General features: G+C 45.4%; 6 non-coding genes across 6 annotated transcripts; 3 read left to right on the top strand and 3 right to left on the bottom strand.

The window, feature by feature from the left end:
• Positions 1-1,125: 1,125 nt before the first annotated feature.
• trnak-uuu lies at positions 1,126-1,198 on the bottom strand. Its single transcript has one exon. It is a non-coding gene; the product is annotated as a tRNA-Lys (tRNA).
• Positions 1,199-1,587: 389 nt separating this feature from the next.
• On the top strand, positions 1,588-1,660 carry trnav-uac. The gene has a single exon. It is a non-coding gene; the product is annotated as a tRNA-Val (tRNA).
• Positions 1,661-3,937: 2,277 nt separating this feature from the next.
• Positions 3,938-4,010, bottom strand: trnak-uuu. Its single transcript has one exon. It is a non-coding gene; the product is annotated as a tRNA-Lys (tRNA).
• A 2,380-nt stretch (positions 4,011-6,390) lies between these two features.
• On the top strand, positions 6,391-6,463 carry trnav-uac. Its single transcript has one exon. It is a non-coding gene; the product is annotated as a tRNA-Val (tRNA).
• A 5,436-nt stretch (positions 6,464-11,899) lies between these two features.
• trnav-uac lies at positions 11,900-11,972 on the top strand. The gene has a single exon. It is a non-coding gene; the product is annotated as a tRNA-Val (tRNA).
• Positions 11,973-18,876: 6,904 nt separating this feature from the next.
• On the bottom strand, positions 18,877-18,949 carry trnak-uuu. The gene has a single exon. It is a non-coding gene; the product is annotated as a tRNA-Lys (tRNA).
• Between the last annotated feature and the right edge of the window lie 59 nt (positions 18,950-19,008).

The raw sequence follows: 19,008 nt of genomic DNA, 5'->3' as shown, positions 1-19,008 counted from the left end.
AGTGCCGGAAGTTGGCTGAAATTAGCACTGCAATGAAGTTACTGTGAAATTCTCCTAGTCGTCCAGCACCTGACCGGGTACATTGAGGGAGAATTTCCCCATTTACCTCCTGCGTCTCCCGCAACTGATCCTCCAGTCGAATTCAATTCGCCAACAGGAGCCACTCTCTCAATCACCTTCTGTCGGATGCCATCTGTTAAGCGCGCGGACCTTGAGCTGGAAAGTGGGATTGGAACAGACAGGAGTTTGAGGGCCAGCACAGACACAATGGGCGGATGGGTTCATTCCGTGTTTATTGCCTCGATGACTTCACCCCAGCATCAATCATTGATTGATTTGAAATGATCGCAGTGACCAACTTAAAGAAGTTCGCTGCAGGAAGTCGTCAAAGTTCATTTCTGATGTTAGGAGCAAATCTCCATGACCGCTGGAAGGTTGCCAGCACTTGATTCACAGGAACACGACCAGCAGAGGTTTTCCCGTGAATGTACTCACATCCTGACCTGGGAATATATCGGTGTCGTTCCAGAGTCATTGGGCCAGAATCCTGTGACTCTTCTCTCGCAACATTGTGAATGTGCCTATTCCTCAGCCATTGCAGCGATTTAATGAAGTAGCTGACAGCCACCATCTCTCGGGCAAGAAGCAATGGCTAATAACTGTTGGCATTGCCAGCTACGCCCACATCCCGCAAACCTATCATAAAACAGAGGAGCTTTTAAAAATCGAGCTGCCCCGTCATAAAGGACGCCGGTTCCTCCCTAATATCCATTGACCGACACCTCATGTACTTTACTCCATCAGCTTGTTGAAACTTCAGCAAGAACTTTGATATTTGTAGACTTGGTTATCCCAATGCACTCCTCGCCCACTGTTTATACCGAATTCTCCATCAACCTGATCTCATCCAACTCTTCACATCTCCCAGTCCATGGTCTCGCATTCCCTTTTGGATGCACATGGTTCCCAGGAGCCATGCCTGGTTTCTGAAATTGTGTTTCAAAATCTATTCCTTTAAATCCACCACACCTCCATGAATCCGAAATTTCAGATGACAAATAAACAGGCGCTCCATAATATAAACTCTCAGCAAATTCCCTTGCTGTCATTGGGATTTAAAATGATCGCCCGAACAGGGACTTGAAACCTGGACCCTCAGATTAAAAGTCTGATGCTCTACCAACTGAGCTATCCGGGCAGTGAGACAGGCCACCATTACTGCATTGATTTAATTTGGCATTTCCCTCCTCAGTCAGACAATCATTCCCAGTTGGGTTTGAGACGGTCCCTCCTGACTCTTAATTACTCAACATTCTGAGTCAAGCTTCACTGCGTCTAACAGAGCTGGTTCTTACCTCCGCGCCCTAACATTGACTCTTTCAATTGGGCTCTGTTTCTGGAATTTGCCTGACTCAAAGCAAAAAAGTTGGGGACAGTCTGCGGCTTTATGGAAATGCTACGGTACATATAACAAGTCAGGTGTTGACAGCTGAGCAAATCCCACTAAATGGACGCATTGCAATGTTTCTGGATCGAAGATGGTGCCACCAACTCCATTCATGAAAACAGAATGAGGCGCCACCTGCTGGTTCCACGGTGTAGTGGTTATCACGTCTGCTTTACACGCAGTAGGTCCTGGGTTCGAGCCCCAGTGGAATCAGTCCGGCTTTTGGACAAGGAGTTGGCAACATTTAAGAAGCGTGCATCACGGTTATGACCTGTGAGTTATAAAATATTCCTTCTTTCACCATTATTTACCCAAAGGTCCACTACTTGTTTCACAACAAATATATTTCGAAATTTCCCAACTATTGCTCTTTATCTCGTGATCCTTTCCCATCTCAAATTCCCCGTTTGCATCCTGTCCCTGTCCCAACTTTTCCACTGACAGGTTTCCATTCGACAATTTCTCACTCCCGTTCTGCATTTGGTCCTGTGCGGGCCCGATAGTTAATCGCCATTCTCTCACTTTCTAAACACCCAAGGGCAGCACGGTAGCATAGTGGTTAGCACAATTGTTTCACAGCTCCAGTGTCTGAGGTTCGAATCACGCCTTGAGGTTCGAATCACGTCTGTGCGGAGTCTGCACGTTCTCCCAATGTGTGCGTGGGTTCCCTCCGGGTGCTCCGGTTTCCTCCCACAGCCCAAATAGGAGCAGGTTACATGGATTAACCATGATAAATTGCCCTTAGTGTCCAAAATTGCCCTTAGTGTTGGGTGGGGTTACTGGGTTAAGGGGATCGGGTGGAAATGTGGCTTTGGGAAGGGTGCTCTTTCCCAGAGCTGTTGCGGTCTGGATGGGGCGAATGCCTCCTTCTGCACTGTAAAATCTGTGTAAAATGAAAACAATAGTCCATTCATTACAAAGTCGATATAAATTACAGTTTTAAAAGATCTGATTTCCCGCCAAGATTCACCATGGATTCAGAAAACAAAGTGAAATGTATTTAAATATAAATGTGATGGAATTGATTGCAACGTAACAATGAGTTTTAATTGGAAAGTAGGAAATTACAGATAAAAGTAGCCTCGATTATTGATGCTGGATAAAATTTGAATTCTGAACATTTGGGAATACACATTCAGCACGCCTTAAGATACATAATCAGCAGAACATTCAAACAAAATCTGAATATCATAAATATTTCATGTATCATGGTTAGCACTGTTGCTTCACAGCTCCAGGGACCCAGGCTCAATTCCCGGCTTGGGTCACTGTCGGTGCGGAGTCTGCACGTTCGCCCCTTGTCTGCGTGGGTTTCCTCCGAGTGCTCAAGTTTCCTCCCACAAGTCCAAAGATGTGCTTGTTAGGTGAATTAGGCATTCTAAATTCTCCCTCTGTCTACCTGAACATGCGACGAGGGGCTTTTCACAGTAACCTCATTGCAGTGTTATCGTACGTCTACTTCTGTCACTAATAATGTTGATGATCAATCTTAAAGCGATGAGCAAGAATTTCTCCTTACAATTATGAGATTATTCATACAATTGAGTTGAGATGATTTTATTTTGTTTATTGTCACGTGTACCGAGGTACAGTGAAAAGTATTGCTCAGCGAGCAACACAACAGATCATTAAGTACATGGGAAGGAAATTAAATAAAAGAAAATACATAATAGAGGAACACAAGACATACAATGTAACTACATAAATACCATTCACCTGAAGAAGGAGCCGTGCTCCGAAAGCTCGTGTTTGAAACAAACCTGTTGGACTTCAACCTGGTGTTGTAAGACTTCTTACTGTACATAAATACCGACATCGGATGAAGCATACAGGGTGTTAATGAGGTCAGTCCATAAGAGGGTCGTTTAGGAGTCTAGTAACCGCGGGGAAGAAGCTGTTTCTGGGTCTGTTCGTGCGTGTCTTCAAACTTTTGTATCTCCTGCTTGATGGAAGAAGTTGGAAGAGTGAGAAAGGATTTGGGAAGGGTATATGATTATGCTGGCCGCTTTCCCAGACAACAGGAGGTGCAAATGGAGTCAATGGATGGGAGGCACATTTGTGTGATGGACTGGGCTGTGTACACGACTCTGTGAAGTTCTTGCTGTCTTGGTCCGAGCAGATGCCATTCCAGGCTGTGATGCAGCCAGATAGGATGCTTTCCATGGTGCATCTGTGAAAGGTGGTGAGAGCTACTTGCCGAATTTCTTTAGATTCCTCAGGAAGTATTGGCCTTTCTTGGTGGTAGGAGCGACGTGGATGGACCAAGACAGATTTTTCGAGCTGTGTCCCCCTATACCTTTGAAACTGCTAAGCATCTCGACCTCGGCCCTCAGCATACACGGTGGGCAATGGCGATGGACCTCGGTTTTGAAAATGGGATTGGAACAGACAGGTTTGATGGGCAGCAGAGACACAATGGGCCGATGGGCCTCCTTCCCAGCAGGTTAACCCGACAGCCCGTCGGCATGAATCATTGAGATTTAAAAGCATCGCCCGAACAGGGACTTGAACCCTGGACCCTCAGATTAAAAGTCTGATGCTCTACCGACTGAGCTATCCGGGCTCTTGCAGATTAGGAGAGCACACCGACCTTTGGTGGATGGCAGTGAATATTGCATGGTTCAAATTCTGCATTTTCAGTCTGCAGACGTCCAAGTCTGCCACACACATCCTGACTCACCGGCCCAAACCCTAACTTGCTTCACGCCGCTCTTCCCAATGTCGGAGCTTTCCACTTGACGACAGCTCCCATCAAACGCCCTTTCCTCTTCTCTGATTGAGATCAAAGATTGATAATACTGAGCTAACTGCTAATCGAAAGTGAATGCAACAGTTGCGCTATAAGGGAGGAAGGCGGTGGCCTGTGGAGGGAATCTTTCCAAACACAATTTTGAATTGTAGAAAAAATAACTCGAATTAAAGTCTATTGTTTTGAAAATAAAACCCCATCTGTTTCACTAATTCCAGCTGGGAGTGGTTTAGCACAGGGCTAAATCGCTGAATTTGAAAGCATACCAAGACAAACCAGCAGCACAGTTCAAGTCCCGTACCAGCCTCCTCGAACAAGCGCCGGAAAGTGGCGACGAGGGGATTTTCAAAGTAACTTCATTTGAAGTCTACTTGGGACAATATGCGATTTTCGTTTCATTTCATTCCATTCAGGAAAGGACGTCTGCCATCCAGATATGGTCTGGCCTTAATGTGACCCCAAACCCTCAGCAACGTGGTTGATTCTTCTTTTGAAATGAGCAATGGGATGGCACACCCACAGGCCATGAAGGAAATGAGCAAAATAAAAAAACAAGAGTTCAGATACCATTCTGGGATCCTATGAGATTTGAGTTCTGTTCTTCGTTTGAAAAAAGTCTAAAATTAAAACTCGCTGTGCAATGCAGAGGGCATTTTATTCGATCTAACCCCGACCCATGCTTTGCCTATGTTGATTACAAATATGTCCAAGACAACATGGCTGATTTATCTTCTCCACCTGAAACAAAATGAGCCCAGGCATTAAAAAAAGTAAATGTAGATTATCCATTTTATTTCAATGAAGGGACAATTTAGTGTGGCCAATCCACCTAAGCTGCACAACTTTGGGTTGTGGGGGACAGACCCACGCAGACACGGGGAGAATGTGCAAACTTCACACGGACAGTGACCCGGGGCCGGGATCTAACCCGGGTCCTCGGCGCCCTGAGGAACATTCCGCTTGTCAATTGAGCTGAATATCAATATTAAGCAAAAACATGATGAACTGACGTTTCAAATAGCGTCAAGCTTGCAAAGGTTTCAAATCCTGCTGTTAAAATTACGTTTGTTATCGATTTGCCGAAGTGAGAGTCTGTATGGCTTGTAATAATAATTGATAATAGCGTCCGAAGTAGGCTGAAATTAGCACTGCAATGAAGTTACTGTGAAAATCCCCTAGTCGCCACATTCCGGCGCCTGACCGGGTACACTGAGGGAGAATCTCCCCATTTACCTCCTGCGTCTCACGCAACTGATCTCCCAGTCAAATTCATTCGCCAACAGGAGCCACTCTCCCACTTACCTTCTGTCGGATGCCATCTGGCCGCCCATTCCTCCCTCATATCCATTGACCGACCCCTCATGTACTTTACTCCATAAGCTTGTTGGAACTTCAGCAAGAACTTTGATATTTGTAGACTTGGTTGTCCCAATACACTCATCGCCAACTGTTTATACCGAATTCTTCATAAACCTGATCACATCCAACTCTTCTTCACATCTCCCAGTCCATGGTCTCGCATTCCCTTTTGGATGCACATGGTTCCCAGGTGCCACTGCCTAGTTTCTGAAATAGTGTTTCAAAATCTATTCCTTTAAATCCATCACACCTCCATCAATCCGAAATGTCAGATGACAAATAAACAGGCGCTCCATAAAATAAACTCTCAGGAAATTCCTTTGCTATCATTGGGATTTAAAAAGATCGCCCCAACAGGGACATGAACCCTGGACCCTCAGAATAAAAGTCTGATGTTCTACCGACTGAGTTTTCCGGGCGGTGAGAAATGCCACCATGACTGGCTGGTCGAACTTTGCATTGATTAAATTAAGCATTTCTCTCCTCAGTCAGACAATCATTCCCAGTTGTGTTTGAGACGGTCCCTCCTGACTCACAATTACACAACATTCTGAGTCAAGCTTCGCTGTGTCCAACAGAGCTGGTTCTTACCTCCGCGCCCTAACATTGAAATGCTCTTTCAATTTGCCTCTGTTTCTGGAATTTGCCTGACTGAAAGCAAAAAAGTTGGGAACAGTCAGCTGAACGCGACTTTATGGGAAACGCTAACATATATAAACAAGTCAGGTGTTGACAGCTGAGCAAATCCAACTAAATGGACGCTTTGCAATGTTTCTGGAGCGAAGCATACTGCCACCAACTCCAGTCATGTAAACAGGTCGGGGAGCCACCAGCTGGTTCCATGGTGTAGTGCTTATCACGTCTGCTTTACACGCAGAAGGTCCTGGGTTCGAGCCCCAGTGGAATCATTGCTGCATTAGGACAAGAAGTTGGCAACATTTAAGAAGCGTGCATTATGATTATAAACTGTGAGTTATTAAATATTTACTTCCATTGTTGACCCAAATGTCCACTACTTGTCGTAATCCGACGTTCGATTCCCCGCTGGGTCACTGTCCACGTTCTGCATGTTGTCCACGTGTCTGTGTGGGTTTCCTCCGGTTGCTCCGGTTTCCTCCCACAGCCCAAAGACGTGCAGGTTAGGTGGATTAGCCATGCTAAATTGTCCTTAGTGTCCAAAATTTCCCTTAGTGTTGGGTTGGATTACTGGGTAGGATGGAGGTGTGGGATTGGGTCGGGTGCTCTGTCTAAAAGCTGGAGCGGACACGATGGGCCGAATGGCCTCCTTCTGCACTGCAAAATCTATGACACAATAGCCTTCACCACATCAACAGCGATTCTTTATCCAATTCCTTTATATTAGAACATTGAAAGAAGATTACCTGGGCATTATAGTGGTGAGTTCTTTAAATCCGTCACACCTCGATAAATCCGCAATTTCAGATGACAAATAAACAAGCGCTCCATGATATAAGCTCTCATTAAATTCCCATGAAACTGGATGTGGTGTCGATCTCTGAAACTTGCAGTCGATGTGGTGTAGGGGCACCCACAAAGCTGTTAGGAAGGAAGCTCCATGAATTGGACCCAACATGAGTGAGTGAATGATGATATCTTTCCAAGTGAAAATGGAATGTGTTCCTTGGAGGGGAAACTGCAGGTGGCGGCGGAGTTATCAATCGGAACTGACAATACATGTTTTGCCAATGAAAACAATACTCCATTCATTACAAAGTCGTTATAAATTACTGTTGTAAAACACCGGATTTCCTGCCAGGATTCACCATGGATTCAGAAAAAAAAAGTGAAGTGTATTTAAATATAAATGTGATGGAATTGATTGCAATATGACAATGAGTTTTAATTCGAAAGCAGGAAATGACAGATAAAAGTAGACGCTATCACCAAGAAAGCACAACAGCGCCTATACTTCCTCAGGAAACTAAGGAAATTCGGCATGTCCACATTAACCCTTACCAACTTTTACAGATGCACTATAGAGAGCATCCTATCGGGCTGCATCACAGCCTGGTATGGCAACTGCTCGGCCCAGGACCGCAAGGAACTTCAGTGAGTCGTGAATACCGCCCAGTCCATCACACGAACCTGCCTCCCATCCATTGATTCCATCTACACCTCCCGCTGCCGGGGGAAAGCGGGCAGCATAATCAAGGATCCCTCCCACCCGGCTTACTCACTTTTCCAACTTCTTCCATCGGGCAGGAGATTCAGAAGTCTGAGAACACGCACGAACAGACTCAAAAACAGCTTCTTCCCCACTGTCACCAGACTCCTAAATGACCCTCTTATGGACTGACCTCATTAACACTACACCCATGTCTGCTTCATCCGATGCCAATGCTTATGTAGTTACATTGTATATATTGTGTTGCCCTATTATGTATTCTCATGTATTTTCTTGAATTCTGTTTAATTCCCTTTTCTTCCCATGTACTGAATGATCTGTTGAGCTGCTTGCAGAAAAATACTTTTCACTGTACCTCGGTACACGTGACAATAAACAAATCCAATCCAATCCAATCGAGTATTGAGGCTGGATCAAATTTGAATTCGGAACATTTGGGAATGCACATTCAGCACGCCTTAAGATACATAATCAGCAGAACTTTCAAAAAAAATCTGAATATCATAACTATTTCATGTATCATGGTTAGCACTGTTGCTTCACAGCTCCAGGGACCCAGGCTCAATTCCCGGCTTGGGTCACTGTCGGTGCGGAGTCTGCACGTTCGCCCCTTGTCTGCGTGGGTTTCCTCCGAGTGCTCAAGTTTCCTCCCACAAGTCCAAAGATGTGCTTGTTAGGTGAATTAGGCATTCTAAATTCTCCCTCTGTCTACCTGAACAGGCGCCGGATTGTGGCGACGAGGGGCTTTTCACAGTAACTTCATTGCAGTGTTATCGTTCGTCTACTTCTGTCACTAATAATGTTGATGATCAATCTTAAAGCGATGAGGAAGAATTTCTCCTTGCAATTATGAGATTATTCATACAATTGAGTTGAGATGATTTTATTTTGTTTATTGTCAGGTGTACCGAGGTACAGTGAAAAGTATTGCTCAGCGAGCAACACAACTGATCATTAAGTACATGGGATGGAAATTAAATAAAAGAAAATACATAATAGAGGAACACAAGGCATACAATTTAACTATATAAATACCGACATCGGATGAAGCATACAGGGTGTAGTGTTAATGAGGTCAGTCCATAAGAGGGTTGTTTAGGAGTCTAGTAACCGCGGGGAAGAAGCTGTTTCTGGGTCTGTTCGTGCGTGTCTTCAAACTTTTGTATCTCCTGCTCGATGGAAGAAGTTGGAAGAGTGAGAAAGCATTTGGGAAGGGTATATGATTATGCTGCCCGCTTTCCCAGACAGCAGGAGGTGCAAATGGAGTCAATGGATGGGAGGCACATTTGTGTGATGGACTGGGCTGTGTACACGACTCTGTGAAGCTCTTACTGTCTTGGTCCGAGCAGATGCCATTCCAGGCTGTGATGCAGCCAGATAGGATGCTTTCCATGGTGCATCTGTGAAAGGTGGTGAGAGCGACTTGCCGAATTTCTTTAGATTCCTCAGGAAGTATTGGCCTTTCTTGGTGGTAGGAGCGACGTGGATGGACCAAGACAGATTTTTCGAGCTGTGTCCCCCTATACCTTTGAAACTGCTAAGCACCTCGACCTCGGCCCTCAGCATACACGGTGGGCAATGGCGATGGACCTCGGTTTGGAAAATGGGATTGGAACAGACAGGTTTGATGGGCAGCAGAGACACAATGGGCCGATGGGCCTCCTTCCCAGCAGGTTAACCCGACAGCCCGTCGGCATGAATCATTGAGATTTAAAAGCATCGCCCGAACAGGGACTTAAAAGTCTGATGCTCTACCGACTGAGCTATCCGGGCTCTTGCAAATTAGGAGAGCACACCGACCTTTGGTGGATGGCAGTGAATATTGCATGGTTCAAATTCTGCATTTTCAGTCTGCAGCCGTCCAAGTCTGCCACACACATCCTGACTCACTGGCAAAAACACTAACTTGCTTCACGACGCTCTTCCCAATGTCGGAGCTTTCCACTTGACGACAGCTCCCATCAAACGCCCTTTCCTCTTCTCTGATTAACTGCTCATCGAAAGTGAATGCAACAGTTGCGCTATAAGGGAGGAAGGCGGTGGCCTGTGGAGGGAATCTTTCGAAACACAATTATGAATTGTAGAAAAAATAACTCGAATTAAAGTCTATTGTTTTGAAAATAAAACCCCATCTGTTTCACAAATTCCAGCTGGGAGTGGTTTAGCACAGGGCTAAATCGCTGAATTTGAAAGCATACCAAGACAAACCAGCAGCACAGTTCAAGTCCCGTACCAGCCTCCTCGAACAAGCGCCGGAAAGTGGCGACGAGGGGAGTTTCAGAGTAACTTCATTTGAAGCCGACTTGGGACAATATGCGATTTTCGTTTCATTTCATTCCATTCAGGAAAGGACGTCTGCCATCCAGATATGGTCTGGCCTTAATGTGACTCCAAATCCTCAGCAACGTGGTTTATTCTTCTTTTGAAATGAGCAATGGGATGGCACACCCACAGGCCATGAAGGAAATGAGCAAAATAAAAAAACAAGAGTTCAAATACCACTCTGGGATCCTATGAGATTTGAGTTCTGTTCTTCGTTTGAAAAAAGTCTAAAATTAAAACTCGCTGTGCAATGCAGAGTGCATTTTATTCGATCTAACCCCGAAATCTGCTTTACTTATGTTGATTACAGATATGTCCAAGACAACATGGCTAATTGATCTTCTCCACCTGAAACAAAATGAGCCCAGGCATTAAAAAAAGTAAATGTAGATTATCCATTTTATTTCAATGAAGGGACAATTTAGTGTGGCCAATCCACCTAAGCTGCACAACTTTGGGTTGTGGGGGACAGACCCAAGCAGACACGGGGAGAATGTGCAAACTTCACACGGACAGTGACCCGGGGCCGGGATCTAACCCGCGTCCTCGGCGCCCTGAGGAACATTCTTAGTTGACAGAACTTGCATCAATGGAGCAAACGTTTAATCTGCAGAATAAAACGTATTATAGAAACATTCCGCTTGTCAATTGAACTGAATATCAATATTAAGCAAAAACATGATGAACTGACGTTTCAAATAGCGTCAAGCTTGCAAAGGTTTCAAATCCTGCTGTTAAAATTAAGCTTGTTATCGATTTGCCGAAGTGAGAGTCTGTGTGGCTTGTAATATTAATTGATAATAATGTCAGAAGTAGGCTGACATTAACACTGCAATGAAGTTTCTGTGAAAATCCCCTAGTCGCCACATTCCGGCACCTGACCGGGTACACTGAGGGAGAATCTCCCCATTTACCTCCTGTCTCTCCCGCAACTGATCTCCCAGTCAAATTCAATTCGCCAACAGGAGACACTCCCCCACTTACCTTCTGTCGGATGCCATCTGGCCGCCCATTCCTCCCTCATATCCACTGACCGACACCTCATGTACTTTACTCCATAAGCTTGTTGGAACTTCAGCAAGAACTTTGATATTTGTAGACTTGGTTGTCGCAATGCACTCCTCGCCAACTGTTTATACCGAATTCTCCATCAAGCTGATCACATCCAACTCTTCTTCACATCTCCCAGTCCATGGTCTCGCATTCCCTTTTGGCTGCACATGGTTCCCAGGTGCCACTGCCTGGTTTCTGAAATTGTGTTTCAAAATCTATTCCTTTAAATCCATCACACCTCCATCAATCCGAAATGTTAAATGACAAATAAACAGGCGCTCCATAAAATAAACTCTTAGCAAATTCCCTTGCTATCATTGGGATTTAAAATGATCGCCCCAACAGGGACATGAACCCTGGACCCTCAGATTAAAAGTCGGATGCTCTACCGACTGAGTTTTCCGGGCGGTGAGAAATGCCACCATTACTGGCTGGTCGAACTTTGCATTGAGTAAATTAAGCATTTCTCTCCTCAGTCAGACAATCATTCCCAGTTGGATTTGAGACGGTCCCTCCTGACTCACAATTACACAACATTCTGAGTCAAGCTTCGCTGTGTCCAAGAGAGCTGGTTCCTACCTCTGCGCCCTAACGTTGAAATGCTCTTTCAATTTGCCTCTGTTTCTGGAATTTGCCTGACTGAAAGCAAAAAAGTTGGGAACAGTCAGCTGAAGGCGACTTTATGGGAAACGCTAACATATATAAACAAGTCAGGTGTTGACAGCAGAGCAAATCCCACTAAATGGACGCTTTGCAATGTTTCTGGAGCGAAGCATACTGCCACCAACTCCAGTCATGTAAACAGATTGGAGCGCCACCAGCTGGTTCCATGGTGTAGTGGTTATCACGTCTGCTTTACACGCAGAAGGTCTTGGGTTCGAGCCCCAGTGGAATCATTGCTGCTTTTGGACAAGAAGTTGGCAACATTTAAGAAGCGTGCATTATGATTATAAACTGTGATTTATTAAATATTTACTTCCTTCACCATTATTTACCCAAAGGTCCACTACTTGTTTACATCCGACGTTCGATTCCCCGCTGGGTCACTGTCTATGTGGAGTCTGCATGTTCTCCACGTGTCTGTGTGGGTTTCCTCCGGGTGCTCCGGTTTCCTCCCACAGCCGAAAGACGTGCAGGTTAGGTGGATTGGCCATGCTAAATTGTCCTTAGTGTCCAAAATTGCCCTTAGTGTTGGGTTGGGTTACTGGGCAGGATGGAGGTGTGGGATTGGGTCGGGTGCTCTGTCTAAAAGCTGGTGCGGACACGATGGGCCGAATGGCCTCCTTCTGCACTGCAAAATCTATGACACAATAGCCTTCACCACATCAACAGCGATTCTTTATCCAATTCCTTTATATTAGAACATTGAAAGAAGATTACCTGGGCATTATAGTGGTGAGTTCTTTAAATCCGTCACACCTCGATAAATCCGCAATTTCAGATGACAAATAAACAAGCGCTCCGTAATATAAGCTCTCATTAAATTCCCATGAAACTGGATGTGGTGTCGATCTCTGAAACTTGCAGTCGATGTGGTGTAGGGGCACCCACAAAGCTGTTAGGATGGAAGCTCCATGAATTGGACCCAATATGAGTGAGTGAATGATGATATCTTTCCAAGTGAAAATGGAATGTGTTCCTTGGAGGGGAAACTGCAGGTGGCGGCGGAGTTATCAATCGGAACTGACAATACATGTTTTGCCAATGAAAACAATACTCCATTCATTACAAAGTCGTTATAAATTACTGTTGTAAAACACCGGATTTCCTGCCAGGATTCACCATGGATTCAGAAGAAAAAGTGAAGTGTATTTAAATATAAATGTGATGGAATTGATTGCAATATGACAATGAGTTTTAATTCGAAAGCAGGAAATGACAGATAAAAGTAGACGCTATCACCAAGAAAGCACAACAGCGCCTATACTTCCTCAGGAAACTAAGGAAATTCGGCAAGTCCACATTAACCCTTACCAACTTTTACAGATGCACTATAGAGAGCATCCTATCGGGCTGCATCACAGCCTGGGTATGGCAACTGCTCGGCCCAGGACCGCAAGGAACTTCAGAGAGTCGTGAATACCGCCCAGTCCATCACACGAACCTGCCTCCCATCCATTGATTCCATCTACACCTCCCGCTGCCGGGGGAAAGCGGGCAGCATAATCAAGGATCCCTCCCACCCGGCTTACTCACTTTTCCAACTTCTTCCATCGGGCAGGAGATTCAGAAGTCTGAGAACACGCACGAACAGACTCAAAAACAGCTTCTTCCCCACTGTCACCAGACTCCTAAATGACCCGCTTATGGACTGACCTCATTAACACTACACCCATGTCTGCTTCATCCGATGCCAATGCTTATGTAGTTACATTGTATATATTGTGTTGCCCTATTATGTATTCTCATGTATTTTCTTGAATTCTGTTTAATTCCCTTTTCTTCCCATGTACTGAATGGTCTGTTTAGCTGCTTGCAGAAAAATACTTTTCACTGTACCTCGGTACACGTGACAATAAACAAATCCAATCCAATCCAATCGAGTATTGAGGCTGGATCAAATTTGAATTCAGAACATTTGGGAATGCACATTCAGCACGCCTTAAGATACATAATCAGCAGAACATTCAAAAAAAATCTGAATATCATAACTATTTCATGTATCATGGTTAGCACTGTTGCTTCACAGCTCCAGGGACCCAGGCTCAATTCCCGGCTTGGGTCACTGTCGGTGCGGAGTCTGCACGTTCGCCCCTTGTCTGGGTGGGTTTCCTCCGAGTGCTCAAGTTTACTCCCACAAGTCCAAAGATGTGTTTGTTCGGTGAATTGGGCATTCTAAATTCTCCCTCTGTCTACCTGAACAGGCGCCGGATTGTGGCGACAAGAGGCTTTTCACAGTAACCTCATTGCAGTGTTATTGTCAGCCTACTTGTGACACTAATAATGATTGTTGATTATCAATCTTAAAGCGATGAGTAATAATTTCTCCTGGCAAAACTGATATTATTCATACAATAGAGTTGAGATTATTTGATTTGATTTTGTTTAATGCCACGTATACCGAGGTACAGTGAAACGTATTTTTCTGTGAGCAACTCAACAGATCATTAAGTACATGGGAAGAAAAGGAAATAAAAGAAAATACATAATAGGGCAACACAAGACATATAATGTAACTACATAAACACCGGCATCGGATGAAGCATACAGGGTGTAGTGTTAATGAGGTGAGTCCATAAGAGGGTCGTTTACGACTCTGGTAACAGCGGGGCAGAAGCTGTTTTTGGGTCTGTTCGTGCCTGTCTTCAAACTTTTGTAACTGCTGCCCAATGGAAGAAGTTGGAATAGTGAGTAAGCGTTTGGGAGGGGTCTTTGATTATTCTGCCCGCTTTCCCAGACAGCAGGAGGTGCAAATGGAGTCAATGGCTGGGAGGCACATTCGTTTGATGGGCTGGGCGGTGTACACGACTCTTGCTGTCTTGGGCCGGGCAGTTGCCATACCAGGCTGTGATGCAGCCAGATGGGATGCTTTCCATGGTGCATCTGAGAAAGGTGGTGAGAGTTACTGTGGACATGCCGAATTTCCTTAGATTACTCTGAAAAGGGCAGCACGGTGGCCTAGTGGTTAGCACAACCGCTTCACGGCGCTGAAGTCCCAGGTTCGATCCTGGCTCTGGGTCACTGTCCGTGTGGAGTTTGCACATTCTCCCAGGGTCTGCGTGGGTTTCGCCCCCACAACCCAAAAATGTGCAGAGTAGGTGGATTAGCCACGCTAAATTGCCCCTTAATTGGAAAAAATAATTGGCTAATCTCAATTTAAAAAAAAGATTCCTGAGGATGTATTGGCACTGTTGTCCTTTCTTGGTTGTAGGAGCGACTTGGATGGACCAGGACATATTTTTGAAGCTGTGTTCCCCAAGGCTTTTGGAACTGCTAACCATCTCCACCTGAGCACTCGGCATACCGCCTCAGTGGGCAATGGCGCTGGACCTCGTGTTGGAAAATGGGATTGGAACAGACATGATGGGCAGCACAGACACAATGGGCCGATGGGCCTCTTTCCCAGCAGGTGAACTCGACGAGCATCGAGTATCACCCGAACAGGGACTTGAACTCTGGACCCTCAGATTAAAAATACCGACTGAGCTATCCGGGCTCTTGCAAACATGCTGAGCACAGCGACCTTTGGTGGATGGCAGCGAATATTGCATGGTTCAAATTCAGCATTTTCATTCAGCAGCCGTCCAAGTCTGCCACACACATCCTGACTCACTGGCTCAAACCCTAACTTGCTTCACAACCGCTCTTCCCAGTGTCGGAGCTTTCCACTTGACGGCAGCTCCCATCAAACGCGCTTTCCTCTTCTCTGATTGAGATCAAAGATTGATAATACTGAGCTAATTGCTCATCTAAAGTGAATGCAACAGTTGCGCTATAAGGGAGGAAGCCGGTGGCGTGTGGAGGGAATCTTTCCAAAGACAATTTTGAATTGAAGAAAAAATAAGTCGAATTAAAGTCTTGAAAATAAAACCCCATCTGTTTCACTAATTCCAGCTGGGAGTGGTTTAGCACAGGGCTAATTCGCTGATTTTGAACGCATACCAAGACAAACCAGCAGCACAGTTCAAGTCCTGTACCAGCCTCCTCAAACAAGCGCCGGAAAGTGGCGACTAGGGGATTTTCAGAGTAACTTCATTTGAAACCTACTTGGGACAAAAAGCGATTTTCATTTTATTTCATTCCATTCAGGAAAGGAAGTCTGCCATCCAGATCTGATCTGCCCTTAATGAGACTCCAAATCCTCAGCAACGTGGTTGACTCATCTTTTGAAATGAGCTATGGGATGGCACACCCACGGTCCATGAAGGAAATGAGCAAAATTTAAAAAGCAAGAGTTCAGATCCCACTCTGGGATCCTATGAGATTTGAGTTCTGTTCTTCGTTTGAAAAAAGATTAAAATTAAAACTCGCTGGGCAGCGCAGAGTGCATTTTACTCGACCTAACCCCGCCCTGTGCTTTGCTTATTTTAATTACAGATATGTGCAAGCCAACATGGATAATTTCTCTTCTCCACCTGAAAAAAAATGATGTGGAGATGCCGGCGTTGGACTGGGGTGAGCACAGTAAGAAGTCTTACAACACCAGGTTAAAGTATAACAGGTTTGAATCAAACACGAGCTTTTGGAGAGCAGCTCCTTCCTCAGGTGAATGGCGTGGTATGTTCCAGAAACATTTATATAGACAAATTCAGAGATGCTGGACAATGCTTGGAATGCAGGCATTTTCAGGTAATCAAATCATTACAGATACTGGGAGAGGGATAATCACAGGTTAAAGAGGTGTAAATTGTCTCAAGCCTGAACAGTTGGTGGCATTTTGCAAGTCTAGGCCTGATGGTGGTGGGTGGATGTAATGCGACATGAGTCCAAGGTCCCGGTTGAGGCCACACTCATGCGTGTGGAACTTAGCTATAAGTTTTTGCTCTGCAATTCTGCATTGTCGCGTGCCCTGAAGACCGGAGATCAGAGGCTGAATGCCCTTGCCTGCTGATGTGTTCCCCGACTGGAAGGGAACATTCCTGCCTGGTGATTGTTGCACGATGCCCGTTCATTCGTTGTCGCAGTGTCTGCATGGTCTCGCTAATGTACCACGCTTCGGGACATCCTTTCCTGCAGCGTAAGAGGTAGACTACATGGTTGAGTCACACGAGTATGTGCCGCGTACCTGGTGGGTGGTGTTACCACGTGTAATGGTGGTATCCGAGTCGATGATCTGGCATGTCTTGCAGAGATTGCCCTGGCAGGGTTGTGTGGTGTCGTGGCCGCTGTTCTGGCTGGTCAGGATACACAGGATCTGCTCAGACGAGGAGGAGCGTAACAGACACCTACAGATGCTGAAAGATGCTCTCGTACGAACGGGATATGGCACTCGACTCATCGATCGACAGAAGGCTGGGTAATTTGCTGTAAACAATGGTTTGTTTGAGATTGCGCGGTTGTTTGAAGGCCAGTAGTGGGGGTGTGGGGATGACCTTGACAAGATGTTCATCTTCATTGATGATGTGTTGAAGGCTGCGAAGAAGATGTCGTTGTTTCTCCGCCCCAGGAAAGTACTGGACGACAAAGGGTACTCTGTCAGTGGTGTCCCATGTGTGTCTTCTGAGGAGGTCGGTGCGGTTTTTTGCTGTGGCGCGTTGGAACTGTCGATCGATGAGTCGAGCGCCATATCCCGTTCGTACGAGAGCATCTTTCAGCATCTGTAGGTGTTTGTTACGCTCCTCCTCGTCTGAACAGATCCTGTGTATACGGAGGGCTTGTCCATAGGGGATACCTTCTTTAATGTGTTTCGGGTGAAAGCTGGAGAAGTGGAGCATTGTGAGGTTGTCTGTGGGCTTGCGGTAAAGCGAAGTGCTAAGGTGACCATCCTTGATGGAGATGAGTGTGTCCAAGAATGCAACAGAATTTGGCGAATAGTCCATGGTGAGTCGGATGGTGGGATGGAATTTATTGATCTCATCGTGTAGTCGTTTCAGTGTTTCTTCGCTGTGGGTCCAAAGGAAAAAAATGTCATCAATGTATCTGGTGCATAACGTCGGATGCAGGTCCTGTGTGGTGAGGAAGTCTTGTTCAAACTTGTGCATGAAGATGTTGGCATATTGAGGTGCATATTTGGTCCCCATGGCTGTTCCACGCATCTGGGTGAAGAATTTGTTGTCAAAGGTGAAGACGTTGTGATCTAGAATGAAGCGGATGAGTTGCAGAATTACGTCTGGAGACTGGAAAAAAAATGAGCACAGGCATTAAAAAAAGTAAATGTAGAGTGTCCATTTTTTTTTCAATGAAGGGGCAATTTATTGTGGCCAATCCACCTGAGCTGCACATCTTTGGGTTGTGGGGGAGAGACCCACGCAGACACGGGGAGAACGTGCAAACTCCACACGGACAGTGACTTTGGGGCGGATTGAACCTGGGACCTCGGCGACCAGAGGAACATTCTTAGCTGACAGAACTTGCATCAATGGAGCAAATGTTTAATCTGCATAGTAAAACTTGTTATAGAAACATTCTGCTTGTCAATTGAACTGAATATCAATATTAAGCAAAAACATGATGAACTGACGTTTCAAATTGCGTCAAGCTTGCAAAGGTTTCAAATTCTGTTGTTAAAATGACGTTTGTTATCGATATGCCGAAGTGAGAGTCTGTATGGCTTGTAATAATAATTGATAATAGTGTCCGAAGTAGGCTGCAATTAACACTGCAATGAAGTTACTGTGAAAATCCCCTGGTCGCCACGTTCCGGGGCCTGACCGGGTACACTGAGGGAGAATTTCCCCATTTACCTCCTGTCTCTCCCGCAACTTCTCTCCCAGTCAAATTCAAATCGCCAACACGAGCCACTCTCCCACTCACCTTCTGTCGGATGCCATCTGGCCGCCGGGTCCTCCCTTATTCCATTGACCGACACCTCATGTACTTTACTCCATAAGCTTGTTGGGACTTCAGCAAGAACTTTGATATTTGTATTGGTTATCCCAATGCACTCCAGGCCCAATGTTTATCCCGACTTCTCCATCAACCTGATCACATCCAACTCTTCACATCTCCCAGTCCATGGTCTCGCATTCCCTTTTGGATGCACATGGTTCCCAGGTGCCACTGCCTGGTTTCTGAAATTGTGTTTCAAAATCTATTCCTTTAAATCCACCACACCTCCATGAATCCGAAATTTCAGATGACAAATAAACAGGCGCTCCATAAAATAAACTCTCATCAAATTCCATTGCGATTTAAAATGATCGCCTTAACAGGGACTTGAACCCTGGACCCTCAAATTAAAAGTCTGATGCTCTACCGACTGAGCTATCCGGGCGGTGAGAAATGCCACCATTACTGGCTGGTCGAAGTTTGCATTGATTAAATTAAGCATTT

The sequence above is a fragment of the Scyliorhinus canicula genome, chromosome 6 (assembly GCF_902713615.1).
Source record: "Scyliorhinus canicula chromosome 6, sScyCan1.1, whole genome shotgun sequence".
NCBI lineage: Eukaryota > Metazoa > Chordata > Chondrichthyes > Carcharhiniformes > Scyliorhinidae > Scyliorhinus > Scyliorhinus canicula.
Note: the sequence above shows the minus strand (reverse complement) of the source record. Positions and strands in the feature narration are given on the sequence as shown.